The following is a 20,437-nucleotide window of genomic DNA, read 5'->3' on the forward strand; positions in this document are numbered from 1 at the left end:
AGCAATATAGAAAATGAAGAAATTGGTGATTTGGATGAGGTTGAAATTACAATCATAACTTTTATCCTTCTTCGATATGTCAGTACTCAGAGACCAGTACATAAAATCCAGCTGTGAGCAGATATTAACTAGGTAATCAGCCCTATGGTCTTATGCTATTAGTAAGTTTAGTTAGAGATTGGCCTACACCCAGAAGCATGAGGCTTTACCTCCTTTCCAAAGTTTTTGTTGGCATTATCTATAATAACTGAATAATCACATTATTTAAGGTTCCAGTTCTTTGAACCTGCCAAGATTCTTGGCCCCAGCAATGCCCTGGTACAAGAAGATTCTCATAGGCTGAATCAACGTCACCATTGAGTGGCAGTAGGGCCACAAGTGCGGTGTTAGGTGAGGTGTTCAGTGAGGTGTTCAGATGTGGACTGAGCACGCTGGAGGCTCCACGCCTTTAGAGAAATTATTTTTTCTAAGTTAATATGTAGCACGTACTGAAGTATCCAGATCTCCTAACTCCTCTCCATGGCCCCTTCCAACCTGGCATTGAGTAACTCCAGGGGTGGGACATCCACAGCTTCTCTGGGCGGCCTTTGCCTGTGCCAGTTTATAGATGCCTTCTACAGAAGCCTGCTGAAATGGGTTTTTGCAGGACTGTTTCCACCTCCTGAATGCTGTGTCCATACAGTTTTGGCTTTATTGGCATCTAAAGGCAGCAGGACAGAGAGATGTGGATCTACTGCTAGTTTGCACAGCTCTGCTGAAGGAACGACAAGCACTGCCATCGACCAAGTCAGATAGTTCAGGCTGGTTGTGTCTTGAATGATCACTGCAAGACTCATTTGATGACACTGTCTGATCCTTTCAAGCACACAACCAGGTCAATACAGCTGAATGATTTGCTGTCCCAGGGAAGTGTGCTCAGCCTGGACATATATAATGCACTCTTGAGACCATATTGAGGGTAGCTGATATAAACCATATTAGTTTGCATTGGCCACCCACATGTAGGTAGTTACCATAGCTCAGCTGGCATAGAATAACTCGTTCATCTGGGAGAACCAGATGGTGACTCTGGGCCTTACTTTGGGTTGTTCAACAACCTTCAGGCAATAAGAACAGGAAAACCTACCATGGATTTAGTTTATGCTTCAGTGATTATATTTTGGTTGCCTGTGCTTCCTCTAGTAAACAAAAGCAGTATAGACTTTACTAAATAAATATAAATAGTACTTTGAAAATACCTTACATTATGCCATGATTCTAACTACTATTGTTTTATGGTACCCAGAGTGGTGGTGATCCCTCATCCCTGGAGACACTCAAGGTCAGGCTGGGTGGGGATCTGAGCACCTGATCTAGCTGTAGGAGTCCAGGTTCACTGCAGGGGAGTTGGACTAAACAGCTTTTGAGAGTCCTTTCCAGCTCAAATGATTCTGTGATTTTAATGTTCCCTAACTACTTTTCTATTTGCAACAACAGTGTCATCCCAAACTCTACTGTTCTATTTTAATACATACGCTAATATTAATAAAGTATACCAATACTCTGTTTTAATTTGCAGGAATTTGTGCAAACTCAGTACGTCTCCATTGAAAATAATATTCAAGGAAGTTCCATCAAATGAAGGCATGGTGTCCTGCGCTGGCCACAGCTAAAACTCTACTCATTTTACAGTGATAATTATCAGGAATGTTTCACTATTTCTTTGACATTAGTAGAGGTCTTTTTCTCTGCAAGAAGAGATAAAATTGAAGGTGCAATTACACTGACAGGATTCAAGGACAATGTGACTGCATCCTGGAGTTTATCAATCCTTATCTTTTTCTGGCATATACCACAGAAAAACACTTCTGACTAAGAACTAGGCCTCTTAAAAAATTACAGTGTTGTCTGCAAGGTAACAGTTTTTGGCAGAGGAAACATATAAAATACTACTATTTTGCTGTATTATTAGAAATATCTGTACTTGAAAAGTGAGCATCTAATTGGCTAGTGTTTTCATACCACAGCTCTTACTGTTACACCTGGTATCTCTGAATGCCTTGAAAGAGTCTGAGATATGACATACATATATATGCCTGAGTGTGCGTATATGTATATGTATATTACAGACATACACATACACATATACAAATTCATATATTAGAAGATTATCTTATTGTATTTTTAAAAAACAAACAAAACTACCAACAACAAAATACCACAAGAAGTCCTGACATGAAATATTGCAGTTCTGTACAGATTTCTGCCAGTTTTTCACATCCCAATTAATCCTAGGGTATGGATTAAATGCTAATTGGTTAGCTACACAGAAGACAATTCATCTTTTATTAATATATTGTTTCCCTCAGTTCAGTCACAACATATTCACTGACTTCATTAGAAGAACAGCTAATTATGACAAGAATAACCCCTTACAGATAAATTGTTTTAACAAAATGGTGCAATTCCCCCAGTTTTATTTTTAGACTAAAAGTGTATAATTAGTTTGCATTTTCCTCTCTTCCATCCCAATTGTTACTCTGATTAAAATTACTATTGACTTATCAAACATACCATACCCATAGTGGAATGGTTATCGACTTGTCAAACATGGCTAGAGCTCTCCTTTGATTCAATTATGATCTTCCTAACTTATAATTAACTTAGCAGAAAATACACTTTATCAGGAAACAACTCTCAGGGAATATCTAAACAAATGTTTATGCAACCCATGGAGATACTGTTTAGCTTGCTATTATAATTAGAAACTAAATTATTGTTTTATCTTTTTCACTCTGCTTTTCTAACTCATTTTAAGTCCAGTCTACACCCCAGCTGAAAGCGCTCTATCCATAGCATAACAATATGAGCATGCCTAAATGCTACTTCCTTATGCTCCAGCTGTCCAACAGGAAAAAAAAAAAGGCTGGCACAAAATGTCTCTAGCAGTCTCTGTTTTGTCTCAGGAACAGAACTTCTCAAAAACAATTAAAAACATTCCCTCTAGCAGTTATGATCCCTTTAAAAATTCTTAGACAGTTATGAGTCAGTGGTTGAGGAAATTTGCACCCAAGAGCAGTGGACCTGTTCCTAGCACTAGAGATTCTGCAAAGTCAGATCTCAGGGCAAGAAAGGAGCTAGTAACAGAGAAACTGTGAGACCCCAGAAAAAGAGGTGCCATATTTTAACAGCCAAAAGGAATATTAATCAGTGTATTTGAAGAGTAGGAGTTCGTGACACTCTGAAAATAACAAATGTTTAACCTAACACAGGACCCAGCTTGGCTTCTTGTTGCATCCTCCTATGTACCTTACACACCTGCCACCGTTATACAAATGCCTCAGAGTATCTTAGATGATTTTAGTTACCTGTGTGAGCACAGGCTGTGCTCAAATGCAAGTACATGCTTCTTTTCCAACAAATTCAAAAATAATAGTAAATATATACACTTACCTTCTTCTCTTAAAGCTGAATTCTCATAGGTACTGTACTTTGTTGACATAAGTAAATTCAAACAGAGAACCCAAAATGATTACTTGAATACACTCTAAGAAGAATTTGTAATGTATGAGGCTTTTTTTTTATTCTCACATAAATCCACACAACCTAATAAAATGAAAGTGTAGGTCTACCCTTCACAGCCTGCAGCAAAATCGTAGATGGGTTGCAGTGTGTTTTACACCAAGCACATTTAAGCAATCACCTGAGAATACAAGAACACAGTGTAACTCAAAAAACAATAACAAGTGGGAACACAATGTCTACCATGGATAAAATCTAATAGAAGGCATCAGTAATACTCTGGGAAAAGAAAAATGGCTTCTCCCTGAGGTTAAATGACAGTGAACGCACAGAAGTAGTCCTCAATGTGCCAGTTGCAAATGAACATTGTTGTTCCTCAGAATCAATAAGCAAAGCGTAAGAGCACTCAGCGAGGCTGTAGACTTAACTGTCACGTTATTTGTAGAATTACTATTTCAGAGCTACCAACAAAAGTCTGGATCAACCTGATAATACAGCAGTTTCACCTCTATCCAGTTACAGTGAATTAACTGATTAACCGTGTGATGAAGGAAGGACAGCTGCAGTGCAAATGGGTGTAGTCTGAAGTATGTTTGTCTACTGTGCCCTCAGCAGGACAGCATCACATTTTAGAGCAGAGATGAACCACATAAGTAGAATTTCCATCTAATTCACGTACTGATTCTTGGAGATGACCATTCCTTTATGGTGCTCACATAGCAGTGTTGACTTTATGAACATGTAAAAAGATTGATCTGAAATGAGTACTCACTGATTTAAAGAACTTCCACCGAAGACTGGAAATTCTGCATATTCAAACAAGGTTCATAAAAGACATAGTTTTTATGTCATATTTGATGTTCTTTAAAATATTACAAGATCACAGAATTGCTGAGGTGGGTATGTACTTTCGAAGAACATGGAGTCCAACTACTATGCTCAGAGCAAAGTCAGTGATAGCAAGGTGCTTAGGGCCATGCAGAGTTGGGTATTGTGCATCTTCAGGGATGAAGACTTTCCATTATCTGATTAACTTGTTCCAGTGTTTAACCACATTCACAGGAAGAAGCAATTTATTCATACAGCATTGTCAGCTGCAGTCCTATTTGCTTCAATTGTCTCCTACTGTAAATGTCTCAGAGGGGTCGGCGTGCAAAGTAATGCCTACAAGAGAGCTTTACCATACTGGAATAGATTCCATAATAATACTTGCCATGAAATAACAGTGTACAGAAAGACTGATTCTGTGTGGTCTGGAGTACTCCGTGGAAAACATGAAGCATCCACGGTGCCTCGTAGTCAGATAAATTTGAGATCTATAGAATTCAATAGCAGATTATTGGTGTGATGAGTTTGTTAAAGAAATTTGTATTGCAGTCAGGCCAGATTCATTCTCTAGTGACATTCAGACGTGTTATGTCTGAATCATAGTCATAGAATCATCAATGTTGTGCCTACAAGGTCATCCAGTCCAATTGTCCACCCATCACCAATAGTTCTCACTAAACCATGGTCCTCAACACAATATCTAAATGTTCCTTGAATACCTCCAGTGTCGGTGACTCCATCACCTCCCTGGGCAGCCCATTCCAGTGCCTGATCACTCTTTTGGAGAAGTATTTCCTAGCAGCCAGTCTGAATCTCTCCTTACACAACCTGAAGCCATTCCATCTAGTCCTGTCACTAGTTACATGAGAGAAGAGGTCAACCCTGAGCTCCCTACAACCTCCCTTCAGCTAGTTACAGAGAGCAATAATTTCTACCGAGCCTCCTCTTCTCCAGACAATCCCAGCTCCCTCAGCTGTTCCTCACAAGGTTTGTGCTCCAGACCCCTCATGGCTTTGTTGCCCTTCTCTGGACACGCTTCAAGAGCCTCTATGTCTTTCATGCAGTGAGAGGCCTGAAAGAGGCTGAAATTCAAGTAGGCACAAGGAAATTATTAATTAGGAGATTCCTGCTCATGAAAATGAGCAGTAATGCTGGGGCTCTAAAACCCTTCATTATGCTGGGAAGTTTATCTGTGCAAAATGTCATTATTTTTAATGACATGTAGAGACTGTAAGGAATCATGGGCTGTTTTGTCTGCACTAGTCCCCTTTCTTGACTATTTCCACTCAGCAATTCTCTATGTAGTGTTTGTTTTCTATGGGATTATGGGTAGCTTTTCTGGTCATATTCGTGAAGCCTTGAGTGCTATACAGCAGTTTGGGGTGACCAGTGGCAATGGCTTCCTTCTCTGAGGCCCTACTGGAAGGTTTTGTAAAGCAAATATTGATCCAAACCAAGTCATACACAAAGACAACAGAGAAAGACGGAGCTATGAAAATTATTATAAACACCAACAAAAGGTTTTCTAGGAAATTATGTAGGTTGCTCTGAGAGAAATGCCTCCTATTTATTTTCATGGAAACTACAACAGACACAGGGAGCACAATAACACTAGCTGAGAGCGAATTCTCAGCTACAAAACACTAGTTTACAACATAATCACCACCAATAGCCATGCATTTTTTCTAGTGATGAACAAGAGCTGCATGCTGCACTCATAGAAATCTGCACCAGTGGAAGTGACCCACTGTTGCAATCACCACTGCTGAAATGCACCACCCACCACCTCACTGTGCTCACATCAACTGTTAGGTCTCCAAAAATCTTCAGCAAGCATTGATGGATGTGAGTGGGTGCCTTTTTTTTCCACATTGAGTGACTCAGTGATACACCTTTGCTTCATACTCCCTTTCACGTCAGACACCATTTTGTCAGACTGCCCCTCTGCTGTCATCTGTCACATAGCAGCAAAACATAATGGAATATTGGTGGGAAAGTTCAGCCTCTACTGCCATCCCACCAAAATCTGCCTAGGAAGTCATGGGCCAACATAATAAAATAGGAGGTATTAATTTTGGAGCAGCCCTCATAGAAAAGAATTAGAATAATAAATAAAAATAACCCTTAATTCTGAAAACACCTTTGAAAATCACGGAGGTTGTGCAAAACAGCCAGTACTGAGGGCAATTTTCAACACCTATCTGGGATGTTTAATAAGTTCTCCTACACACGGGCATCCATTCGCCCAAACAGGGAGGACAAACCCTGCCCTCTTATTCACTAAGACTGTTGTTTGGTAGCCTGAGGAGTGCACTGACACCAGTAACATGGGTCAGGGAGTCAGGATTAGCTCACTGTAAGTAGCATTTATCTGCCTGAGAATAAAGTGCCTGAAAATCATAGGCAGTTTCCTGAACTGTCTGTCCTGATTTCTTCCTTACAGTGACAACTTACTATTAGCAGAAATTCACCTGAGCTTATTGAACAGACTTCCACTGTTAATTCAAAATTCAGAACCACAGACGGATATAGCAGTACCCAGTCATTACTGATGTCTATTGTGTCTTCTCAGAGACGCACCTCCAATATTCAGATGTAAGAGAGTAACACGCAAATGGAATGCAACAGGTGTAAGGACTCAGTTTAGAGAATTTCTAAATAAGCAGCCACCTCTATCCTTGTTACTGAACGCAGAGCTGCAGAAACATATCGAACTGTGCACCTATTACCTTTTGGGGACACATCACACTGCTGTTCACAGGCATAACTGAAACACTATTATTGCTCCTTTCAAGAGAAAGGTCAAAAAAGAAAGAAATTGCTTTCTACCTGCAGGGATGAGGGTGGGTTTTTCTAGGAAAAAAAAAAAAGCAGGCCTTGTTCCCTATTTTCTTCCCAAGAAAGTATAATGATTCTGTACATTTTTGTGCACAAATAGGTTAGCAACTATTGTTAATTTAAAATACAAAGCAACTTTTCAAACTTATTATAAATATATTGCCACAGCATTTCACTTGTATGAGGAACTAAGGCTGAGATCTGATTGCATGTCCATGCCATCTCTAGTTACAGATGCTTTATATATACAGCAGCCTTAAATATTAATGTCTTTATGTATTAATAACATTGCAAAAACCCAAAAACTTATTCCTACTGTTTTGGTTTTATTTTTATCCAAAATTGGGATCATTTTTCATTAATGTAACTAAAAACCACACTGTGTTTCCAAGTGTAACGTCCTTTGCCCCACTTGGACACAGGACCCATTGTGACTGAAGATTTCTGCTGTCTTCATATTGTGCTGGCCAAACGTTGCCCTGACACAGATACCAGCTGCAAAACACTGCCACAAACATCAAACACTGAGAAAAGCCACTTCCTGCTTAGAGGAAGCATCTCTTATAAAATTGGCAAACAATTTTACTTAATGGAAGGTTTAACGGAGTGTTCTCGCCACAAGACAGGCAGAGCTTCACCAGGTGTATTCCACCTAGGTTACATTGAAGTTTCTGCTCCAAAACACTCTGCTTTCAGTCAGACACGCCATGGCCTCTCCAGAAAAGAGGCAACTCCTGTGTCATCCCTAAAGGAGCCATTTGGAGGAGCCTCTTTCCCAAAGGAGCCACCACTCAGCCCAGAGAGAGGAGCTGAGGGGAGACCTCGTGGAGGCCTGAGCTCCTTCCCTCTTTGTGGCTTTTTATGAACTCATAAAGAAGTAAAGAAAATTACTAAAGTAATTAGTAATTACTAAAGCAACTTAGTAATTCAGAAATGCAAACTTTTTACATTTTGACTCTTTTTATCCAGTTTTTAGCACTCTTTCAAACAAAAGAAACCATATCCATTTTGAAAGCTGTTTTAGTGATGGGAGACCTGTCCTTTCTGCTGATAACTGCCTATGGTTTTTAGTGTGATCTGCAGTTTATGTGAGAAGGCCACCACCTGCCACAGCAGAGCCATCATTTCTTTTCTTTGTGGAAGTGGGATGGTGTAGAGTAAATAACTCCTAATGACGATACTCCACCAGGGAATAGTATAGAAGATGGTATATTTTAAGTAGTTCTATACAAACAGTTATACAGGTAATACAAAAGAGAAGATGGCTCACCTTTAAGATGACAAGGCTCGCAGAGGACTCCACATGGGAGGGATCTCCAAGAAGAGATCCTTCCCTGGTGGTGGTCAGCCCTTAAATGGGGTTTGAGAGAGGAGGAACTAGGCTCCACCCCTTCCACCCACACAGGTATATCACCTTCACCTGTGCCCCCATGGCTGACTTGGTGCTCACCTCAGGTGACCAATCAGTGGTTCAGGCCGTGATTCAGCAGTTCCCATACACTCCACCCCTTCACGACATGAACCACTGATCAAGTAACCATAAGGTGAGTTCCCCTTGATACAGAGACCCAATACATCGCGACGCTTACATAATTGCCCGTCGCAACGCATGCTGATGTAATCTGATATGAGTGATGATCGGCGCATCCGTCGAACTCTTCTTTGGGCCAGTGCTCGGTGGTATCTACTGGAAGCATGTAATCATACAGTGCAGGTCCATCTTACGTGTCATCAGTCCCGGTTAGACCATCACCAGATGCTTCACATGGTCTTATAACAACTCTGGAACACTGCAGTATTGTTTTGATTCCTTCTGGTGATTCATAGACTTATGGGGAGTAATACAAGTGTTTTAGCGGTACCAAGAGGGGAAGATCCGCTTTCCAGGGCAAGATACAGGCCGTATTCCTGTCTTGGGTTAACACTTCAGCTTGTACAGGGGCACGCCCTGGTCGCCTGTACCAAACCCTTTGACCCGATGTCTGTGGCTGTACGACTATATCAGGCACCAAAGGGGGTGTCCTGATCTGCCACAGAGACATGATAGGGGTCCCCTTAGCAATGAAGACTGGAGTGTTAACCATTATTTCAGTAGGCCATGTACCTATAACCGGAGGAGCTACCGAACCCCCCACCTCCAATAATCTCCCCCAAGGTGCAAGTAGGCCGCACCATCGTGGTCCTACCTGCACCTTCCAGGGCCATTTTATTCTATTGGTACCTGGTTCTAGGTCCTCAGGGGCAGGGAGCAGAAGGTTGTTCTCATTGCCAATCTGAGGTTTCACTTCATTATCGGTGCCCGTAATTTGGATCCTAAGTGGGGAGGCCCATATTGTTTGTAACATTTTCAAGGCACTGGGTCTGCCATCTCTAGGTCTTTCATTCAGGTCCCGCAGGGTCTCATGGAGTCTCTTTGTCCACCCCTGCAGGGACTGAGAGTCTGTCTTCAGGGCAGCCTTGAGAATACCATTGTAACGTTCGATAAGGCCTGCCCCCGTTGGATTATATGGCAGGTGGAATCGCCACTCAATATTATTTTCTTCTGCCCAGCGTTGTATCACTGCACCCGTGAAATGACTTCCTTGGTCACTCTCGATGACTTGCGGTGTCCCGTAGGCAGCCATCAACCTTGTGAGTGCCTTTATAGTGTATGCCTGGTTGGCTTTTGGTACTGGATAGGCCTGCATTAGCCCACTCGCGGTGTCGACACAGGTTAGGGCATATCTCGCCCCCTCAGACCGAGGGAGAGGCCCAATATAATCAACCTGCCACCTCTGTAGAGGATTGTGTCCTCTAGCAAGATGGGCTGTAGTTTCAGGCAACGACCTCGGTCTTATCTTAGAGCAGGCGTCACAGTCTCGGCATGCTTGAGCGATGTCCGATAGTTGTACGGGCAGTCCCCACGCTTTAGCGGCTGCCCACATGGTCTTCTGCCCAGCATGCCGCAGCTTTTGATGTAGCCAGTAAGCGATATTCTCAGATGGAGAGTTCTCAACCCATCTAACTCGGGCCAGTGTGTCGGCTTCATCATTTCCTGGTGACTGTAGGGGTTGATGACCAGAAACATGGTAGACACACACAGTTCTGTGTTTGACTGTATTCCATATGTCTAACCACATATCTTTGCCCCAGATCGGTCGGGAGTGGATAGTCCAATCCTGGGTGGCCCACTGTGCGATCCAAAGAGTGAGCCCCCGATACACAGCCCAACTATCTGTGCAAATATTCAGGATACCATCACCAGGTTCTTTGGTTATAACCATCCACACTGCCCGCAGCTCTGCCCACTGGCTGCTTTGACCATCCCCCTCTTCGAACCAGATTGTGTCTGTGGCAGGATGGTACGCTACTGCTCTCCACTTACTTGGGTTGCCCTTGCTGGACCCATCCGTGTACCAGGCATCTTCAGGAATAGGATATTTTCCTTCCTGGACGGGACTCTTCTGTGGTGGAGCAACCGAAGTTTGTTTTGGTGCATCACTATGATACGTTACTGGGCCAAGAATCTTCTGAAGCTCTTCTTTCAACGGTGAGGAAGATAGACTACTCCTCTGACTGAGATAGGCAACCCATCGTGCCACCGTCTGCGCCTGGGCCACCCCCGTCTTAGGAAGGTGGGTCAGATCTCTTACCCACCCCTGGATTGGCAATGTAGTCTTGACTATAACTTCGGCCGTTTGGGTTATTGGCTCTACCGCTTGTAATGCGGAATAGGCAGCCAATAACTGTTTTTCAATCATACTATATCTTTCCTCTGCTCCATGCCACACCTGAGACCAAAATCCAATGGGGGTCCGAACAGAACTCTGACGTTGCCACAGGCCCCAGCCAAAGCCATCTTGAGTTACGTGAACATCTAGCTCAGCTGGAAGGGTAGGATCAAATATACCCAGTGCCTGGGCTTGTTTAACCGCCTGTTTCGCCTGTTGAAAAGCATCCTGTTCTGTTCTCCCCCAGTCCCATAATTGGCCCTTTTTGGTAAGTCTATATAAAGGTCTCAGCAGCTGCGCCAAATGAGGTATAAAGGAACGCCAATATCCCAATATACCCAGGAATTCCTGCAGCTGCTTTGGTGTTGTAGGGACTGGAAATGCCTGAACCTTATCTATGACGGCATCAGGTAATACTTTGGTCTTTCCTGACCAGACTACCCCTAGAAATTTTACGGACAGTCCTGGACCTTGCACTTTTTGAGGATTGATAGCCCATCCTCTTTCACTTAGGTAGGCAGTTAATGAATCTGCTGCCTCCCCTACTGCTTCCAGTGAGTCGGATGTTAACAGGAGGTCATCAATATAGTGGTATAGGTTCACACTGTTTGGTTTCCTCCAATCAGCCAGGTCACGTGCCACCAAATTATGACAGTATGTTGGTGAGTGCACGTACCCCTGTGGCAAGACCTGAAAGGTCCACTGCCTGCCTCCCCACGTAAATGCAAATTGATCTTGTGATTCTTTAGCAATAGGTATGCTAAAAAACGCATTCGCTAAATCCAGGACACAATGGTAGGTTTTAATTTCCCTACTAAGAGTGTCCATTAAGGAGGCAATATTGGGTACGGCCGCATGGATGGGCGGCGTGACCTTATTCAGTTCCCTATAATCCACCGTCATTCTCCATGTTCCATCCGACTTCCGTACTGGCCATATGGGGGAATTATATGGGCTGTGTGCAGGCCTTATAATACCTACTTTCTCTAATTCCTGCACTGTTTTTGATATTTCTTCTTGTCCACCCGGGAGTCTGTACTGTCTTACATTAGTAATCCGGCGTGGTTTTGGCAAACAAATGGGCTCATGTTTCGCATGGCCCCTCAATATTGTCCGTATTGCCCGGATACTAATGTACCTCTGCCGTAGTCTGAACTCTCCCACAGTTGTCTGGAGAGCCAGACCCCATAGAATGTCTATGCCCAAGATATATTCTGGAATTGGGGCAATCGACACCTTATACTCCCGGGGCGGGAGACGCCCAACCCCCAATTTCAACCACGTCTGGGTGACTGGAATAGTCTGTCCCCCAAACCCACCAATCATCACTCTATTACCCTTAAATTTCGTTGGGTCTCCATATATAATCGATGTTTCTGCGCCAGTATCCACTAGAGCCATCACCTTCTGCACATTTGTCCTGGACCAGAATATTGTTAGTTCTACATAGGGCCTCCGGTCACAGCTAGAGGCCCTATGGGGACCAGAATTTTCCGTTAATCCATGAATTTTGCCAGATCTAAATCTTTTGCCACAGGTGGCTCAGGCACTGTAGCCTGTGACACCTGCGGATATTTTTTCCTTCTGTTCGGTATTATAAAGTCAGCCAAATTCCAGGTTGTTGTTGGTGTTTTTTCTATAATTCGTACTCCCGATTTTCTGGGAGCACTCTGAAATTTCTGATCATTTCTAAGCTGTTTCCACAGCTGTAACAAAACATGGTTGGGTTGCCCATCAATTTTGGTAAATGCAACCCCAGCCCGTATGAGATCATTAAACATAGTCCTCCGGGATACCCGTACGGGGCCTGATCGGGGCATCCGTGGAGCAGGCTTTTTAGTTCTAATAGGGAAGGCCTCAGCATCTTCCACTATACGAACATTACGCCTGGTTCTTACGCGCTCCGTCTCCCCTAAGTCTGCTACTAACTGGGCTGCCTGCTGTACGATGGCTTCTGATGCCACCAATGGATTTAATATGGAAACCAACATCCCATATAGGTGGGAGGGGGCCTGCTGTAGTATTAGATCTCTCATGCCCGCTGTAAATTTTTCCGTATCGGGGCTTTCAAAAGTGTCCGCATACAGAGCCTCCCTCATACCCAGTTCTCTGATATAGGTCTGGAGGTCCTCCATAGAGGACCACAAACCAGTATTAAGAGGGATATCGGTTTTGTTGGGCCATGTCAAGCGGCATGCAGCCATCAACCAATCTATAATAGAATGGTTTTCCTCATTATAATGGACAGCTGCATATAATCTTTGTCTTAATGCCGGGTTTATCGTTATAGATGCTAATTTTGACATTTCTGTTCCATTTACTAAAACACTTTCAGCTCCTGCATCCCATAACCTTAGGAGCCATGATGGTATGCTTTCTCTTGGTTTCTGATGGAACCGTTGTACTAGGTCCATCAACTCATTGGCTGTATATGGACGAGCGGTCACATGGAGGCAGGTTTCTGCAGGGGGCCATTGGTCAGGAGGCACCCCTGCTGGTCTATCCTGTACCTTCTTTGTTTTTTGAGTTATAATAGGCCGAATCTCGAATGGGTCCATCATAGATGGAGTTTCGAGATCTGCCTTAGAGATCTTTTCCCCTGTCATATCAGAGTCTTCTTCCTCTGATTTTGGGGTGTCTTCTACCAATATATTCCTTATTTGTCTTGTGGGGACATTTAGGCCAGGCTTTTTGGTTGTTAACGTACCCAGCTGTTGTTCCAGTTTCTCAATACGGTCTCGTAATAACTGATTTTCAGTCTCCAAATTAACATTTGCAACATCTAACTTGAGTATGGCCATTACTAATGGCCAGGCTACTGCAGAGGCAGCTAACCGCCGCTCCTTGGTAACAAGTATGTCTTTATCTAATCCTACAAAGTAGTCAGTCAAATAAGATGGAGAAGGAGCGGCAGTCCCTGGAACCCGCATGGGTCCCCATTTCTCAATAACGGATGCCAATCCATAGTAGGGTGACCCCATGAATCCTGGAATTAGACCAGGGATTGTCTGTTCTAGGGGGGTAACGTTCTCCCCCTTGGCCCATTTAAACATACTCCAAATAAACGACATTATGGATTTAGTTAGAGCTGCCTGGCTCGCCAAATGTAGAGTAAATAACTCCTAATGACGATACTCCACCAGGGAATAGTATAGAAGATGGTATATTTTAAGTAGTTCTATACAAACAGTTATACAGGTAATACAAAAGAGAAGATGGCTCACCTTTAAGATGACAAGGCTCGCAGAGGACTCCACATGGGAGGGATCTCCAAGAAGAGATCCTTCCCTGGTGGTGGTCAGCCCTTAAATGGGGTTTGAGAGAGGAGGAACTAGGCTCCACCCCTTCCACCCACACAGGTATATCACCTTCACCTGTGCCCCCATGGCTGACTTGGTGCTCACCTCAGGTGACCAATCAGTGGTTCAGGCCGTGATTCAGCAGTTCCCATACAGATGGCAGAGAAAGGTGTAGGCAAATAATAAGTTAAACATGAGGTTTGCCATAGTGCTCATTCACAGGATCAAAACACCACTCGGCACTCAGGAAAGGGGCTGTACTTGAAGACCTGTAGCTGAACTCTTAAGCCACAGATTTTGTAGTAATTAACATTGCTTCACTGTAGCAGCAGTGTAGCATAGCTGAAAGCAAGATCTATAAGGGGGAAAAGTTATTTTATTTTAGAACATACAGCAATGGTCTCACACCTGCCTTCTCACAAGTCATGATGTATGTTCAGATAGCCTGTAAACCTATACTCACACATACCTGTGCTTTGGCCAGGTTTCCCTGAAGCACCAGGAAGGAAAGGCATGCCAGCAACTCAACCTTCATAATCTCCTTATCCTTTTTAGACTAGTTTTCAGCTGCATGTTTTAGATGATGTACTGCTTTAGGATCTGAAAATGGTCATTTGTGAACTTTGGCCTTCCCATTCTGTCCCACGTCTGCTAAGCACTGGAACGGGATGCACAGAGAAACTGCGAATGTCCACCACCAGAAATGTTTAAGGGCAGATTGGATGGGCCTTTGAGCAGCCTGGTCTAGTGGAAGGTGTCCCAGCCCACTGACTTACCTATTAAAGTATCTAGTCTACTTTCCTGGATGCTACTGCTTATAAAGATTTGTCCTAAGTTAGTGGTATAAGAAGGTGAGTTGTCTTTTCTTATCTTTTTTTTCTTATTTTTTTTTTAATTTTATTTAATGTTGTCCTTTGAGACCTGTTCCAGGTGTCCTAAAGGACTTGATGTGCTGGCAAACTTAATGCACCGTCAACTAATGTGCCATCAGCTCTTGCCTTCCTTACAGCTCGCCCCCTGCTGTCCCTCCTGGTGTTTTCACACCTAGTCAGTCCCATTTGTTTTCCATTTAGAGCAATTTTAATGCAGCTATTACAAATCTATACAATCCAAATGGATAAGAGAGATAACATTAAGTTTTGCTTCACTAGCCTCTTTAATTAAAAAGGAAAAAAATGAACTTCTCAATGTTGCAGCTGAAAAATCAGCCCCCAGCAGTCAGGAAGATGCAATCACCCTATTTCTATTTCTTTCTTCAGGGCAGCACGCAGAAAATAGGTACATTGTGTGGAAAACAAAAGCATTGCATTGGTTATACTTTATCATCCCACTGTCAAGTTTTATGTATTTGATTTAACCTTTTAGTCCATTTCTTGTAATTGATTCCCTCCCTGCACGTATGCAACTGGATGTCGTTTCCTGCAGTTATTATCCTACTGATTTTAAACCCGTGCATATAATCCCAAGGTTAATAGAGGGCTTCAAGAAAGGAGGTAGAAACATAACTGAGTGATAAAATTCACATCCTCAACAAGCTTATTAATATATGAGACAGTATTGGAAAAGGCTTCTAAACAAGGTGTGTTTTTGTTTTGTTTCGTTTTGTTTGAATACACATATTGTATGCATTGCATTTTCTTTCCAAATATTATCACAAGGATTCTGTACAGTTAATGTCGGAGAAAAAATACAATATTAGAAACAAGCACAAAGGCTGGAATTGCTGGACATTTGGCTGGAATTGCTGGATATTTAAGAATGTACAGTATTTTCCAAACTACCGAAATTCTCCTGAGGAAAAGACATCACTCTGAAAAGCTTTCATGCTTATGACAATGCTTGTTGCTAAAATGCTATCAGCTCTTCTATGCAATCCTTAATTCTTTAATGAGGTAATTTGGAGATCCCAAGGATCATTTCAAATATAAACCGGCATATGTGTTTTGAAGTGCAAATAGCAACATTTTCTGGGTGAAGTACTAAGCTACCATCCTAGACATTACCATGGGACAGAGATTCATTTAGCTTCTTCATCTCATGCTAAATGGCATCTGCAGGATCAAGTCAGTTGATTCAAATGAAGTGATTAGGAACAATTGGCAGAAATGTGTGTCCACCTAAAACAAATATAGTAAAAATCTGTGTATACTCATGCCTGTTCCACTGTAGACTTGAACAGAGAGGGCTTCAACATCTCTCCATCCTGCCTTACCTGGCATTCAGAGAGACCTGACAAAAAATGATGCTGTTACTATTCTGCACCTGATCACATGGAGAGGAAACATTCAATTTAATTTTGTGGGTCACTAGTAATTCTTTTTTTTTTTTTTTGAAGCCGAAACATGCACACACATGTTCATGCGTTGCTTCAGCCTACAGTCACTTCTAGAAACCATAGCAACCAGCATGGAAACCTCAGCTTGCTCAAATTGCACTCACTGACACTTTGTTCTGATCACACAACATACCCTGGGTCTTAGCCAATTAGTGTGAGAGCCTTTCTGCTTAAAACTTACTGTGCAGAATGGGTGGGCAAGTCTATTTTGTTATTTCATACCGCAAAGCTTTCACCTCTTTTATCTTGTTATCACATGATACCTATAACATCCAGAATACAGATTTTTTCAAAAAATATGCTTGGGCTCTCATTGAGTCACTGCTTGAAACTGAGTTCAACTTCACTTTTTAAAGGCAGCTAAACACGTGCCTACATGCACAAAGTGTGCAGGCTTAGTGAACCAGCTTGGGTGCAAGTGTGTTAGTACCCACAGGCATCCTGACATATCCTCTACACGTCATTCTGCAACTCAGGTGCTACTTCACTCACTATAGCACTGGTGCATATGTTGGAGGCAATGGCTCTGACACTCTTAACAAAGATGAGCACCTCTGCTCCTGCAATCTAACATCTCCTCTTGCATTAACACATAGAGCAAGATCACAATTTGTTGAACTTTATACTGCAAATATCATGAACAAACCATACCATGAACTCCTCCATCCAGGAGTTGTGTCTTCAGAACTCTTGTCCTATTCTTGCAAAGCCCCTGAACTCCCACTAAGTCATAGGCAGATCTGAGTGTAGACAAACCCCAAACCCTTCTCTTCACTCATTATTGAACCACTGCAGCCCAGACCTTGGAGGCTCCAGGCATTGCTCTTCAGAAAATTCTGGAAGCCACACAATTTCCTGTGCAACTTCAACACTATGTTAAGTTAGCCTCAGCTATATAAAGGTGTCTCTATCACTCATGATGATCTAGAGCAGAATCAAATTTAAATAAACCCCATCTACTGAGGAAAAAGTGAACGCAGTGATAGCTTTCATGTCCTAAAGGGAATTTTAACATATAGCAGAAATGTTTTTTCTGAAGCAATGTATGATTTAGTGGAAAAAGTCACACTCTGGAAGGGAAGGCAGTGATTGTCAGGAATGAGAAAGTTAAAACTGGAAATTTTGGTAAAGGGATGAAACCACTGAAAAAAATGTTCTGTTATTCCACTTTCTTGCATCTCATGCAGCTGCTCAATTAACAAAACCTAGAAACTTGTTGTAATCGCACTTTGAAAGCCAATTAGTTGAGGTATACAAATTAATGTTCGTGAAGGTCGCACTAAATCCTGCATTAGCAGGAGAATTTTTTGAAGCAGTCCAACGGTTTTAACTTCTTTTTACAAACAAGTTCTTAAGCCTCCGGCAATGGTGGAAAGAAGAGCACCAGATTTTAGTGCAGCTCATTAAAGAAAAGGAGAGAAAAGAGAAGGCATCAGAGAATGGTATCCTCCCAGGTTTACTATTTTAATAATATCCACTGGTGCACATTTTGATTTTCCTTTTCTTCCTAAGATCTATAAAACTCGCAAAATTCTTAGCCCGTGTTAGCAGTTTAAATAAATCTAGGAAAAAGCCTCTTCCATCATTTCAGATGCAGCACGTAATGTCAGGATAAGCAGACAACTTTGGAAGCTAAAAGTCACCTTGTATTCCATGTCCTCAGATCACAGAAAGGAGTTAGGACAATCTGACAAGGTCTCCTCCATATACCAAATTCCAGATCCCCTGGGCAGCTCTTGTACCAGGAGAAGTGCTCAAACTACAAAAACACCCAACTCCAGAGGTGGAGACACCACGATGGCTTTCAATTGATTTTAAGTGTTGACTATACTTGCTGCTGAACAGCTGAAGTTTATTTGTCCTTTTTACACACCCAGGTTCAAAACAATCTTTTTAACACATCTGCTGAGCTGATGATAAGCTGTTTCCATTGAAAGTACTTATGAACCATGACTTTATCTATTAGCCTTCTTTTCATAAGTTAGATTGGGTTCTACTTGTTCACTGCAAGACATATATTTGTCAAAAATGTGCAATTATTCTTCTAGGTGATCTCTTGTTCCTCATTTCAAGCTACTCCTTTTAACACACTCAGGTAGAAACCATCTGAACTAACTATGGCCTCTTAGAAAAGAGACCTGTACCTCTCCATTTCATAGGTAGCGTGTTTTTTGCAGTCTTCTGTACTTATAGCCAAGTTTACCCACACTTCTCTACTTCTGACAACATAGGACACCAGAGGGATTAGCTCTTTGCAAGCCAGCATAATAAGGATATCCTATGATTCTGTGGTTACAAAAAGGTTTGTAAATCCTTGAAGTTGCATCTCTCTTAGTCCCTGGGAAATGCGTCTGCTCTTCAGCATCTGGCTGCAAGATGTAATTTCTGTGCCCGGCCTCACAATCTCAAATGGAAGTTGAGAATCCAAATGTCACGTTGGCCATATGAGCAGCTCTCTCAAGCTGATGGCTTGACATTTTTCCATGCAACTTTGAAATACTGAAAACTGGGACATTCACATACCACAGTCAATCAGAGGCAAACAAGCACATCTGATGACAGCTGTTGGTAGCAATGGCGGTGACAGACAGCACTGAGAATTCTCCCTTCCTCATGTTAGCACCAGTGCAGCTGCCACACAAGGACTGACAATTTTCTAACAAAAGAACATATAATCTTACTTAGAAGACACATCTAGTATGAATCAAGGCACAGCAAAGAGCATGTCTTCATATTAGTGGTGTTACATGTGTCAGCAGCAGCATGGTGATAACAGTTAATTAAGATCCAATTTTCTAACGGTCAATGGATTGTAAAACTAGTAACGATGACCTACCTTTTGTATCTGTTCTGAAGTTTATCTCCACAACCGTAAGAACCTAGTGCACCCATACAAAATTCATGAAGGTAACTGTTTATTAAGAATAGACACTTCCTGAATGCATTTGATATTCAAATGTCAATATTTAAAATGCATTATACCTCTGGAGTGAAACCATAGGCACCTCCAGGTGACAGAATGAGCCTGCAGATCACTTATATGTAGAGGACCATCTTTTTGTACCTCATAAGAGTTTATATTTGTGTTAACATGGCTGCTTACATATAGAAACACAGTCATCCAAATTAGGTCAAGCTGTGCAGCTGTAATACCAACGTAGCAGGCAGCATGCTGCTGGCATTACAGTGCAGCCAGTACTGCTCTTTCATAATGAAAGCAGACAATTTCTTCTATCCCTGATTGTTTAGTTTCAAGCAATTTTCAGCTTTAGTTTTATTACTGTAACTCAAACCAAACCCTGGATAAAAGACATTGGGTAATTTACTGAGAGCTCTTAACCAGCGCACAAACTATCACACCATTACTATGCATGGTGACACAGCAGGCACAAACCATGCATTCATTGCCTAGAGCAACCTGTACCCCACCATCCATCTCCATGCTCCACAAAAAGCAAGATGACAGCATTATTACCTCTCACACCTCAGGAAAAACTTTATTATGGAAAGCACTGGCATGGGAACACTAGGAATAGGGATCAGATCCAGTGAGAAGCACAAGAGAAAAATGGGTCACCATGCCTGGCTGCATATTTCAGGAACGTATTTGTGGGATAACTGTGCAGCCTCATGCTGTACTGCAGCCACTACCATGGGATTAAATAATCACAGGGCATCTCAGTTTGGAGCAACATCAAATAACCCTTCTGGGGAAGAACAAGTTGAAAGTGACCCACTTCTTCCCCACTCCCAACACTCTGCAGTTAAAGTGATCCAGATGACACTATGTTATCCTGGAGACTGTTGTCAGCGTGGTTCCATGTGCTTTCTTTGTAGGAAACTGAAGTAAAAAGCAGTTTTCCCCCCCATATAATTTAAATGAGACATTTTAATCACAAAGAGACAATTTATCCATTTATAAAGTC

Source organism: Cyrtonyx montezumae, unplaced genomic scaffold, assembly GCF_038088225.1.
Source record: "Cyrtonyx montezumae isolate F1298 unplaced genomic scaffold, pur_monq_1.0 scaffold_12, whole genome shotgun sequence".
Taxonomy (NCBI): Eukaryota; Metazoa; Chordata; class Aves; order Galliformes; family Odontophoridae; genus Cyrtonyx; species Cyrtonyx montezumae.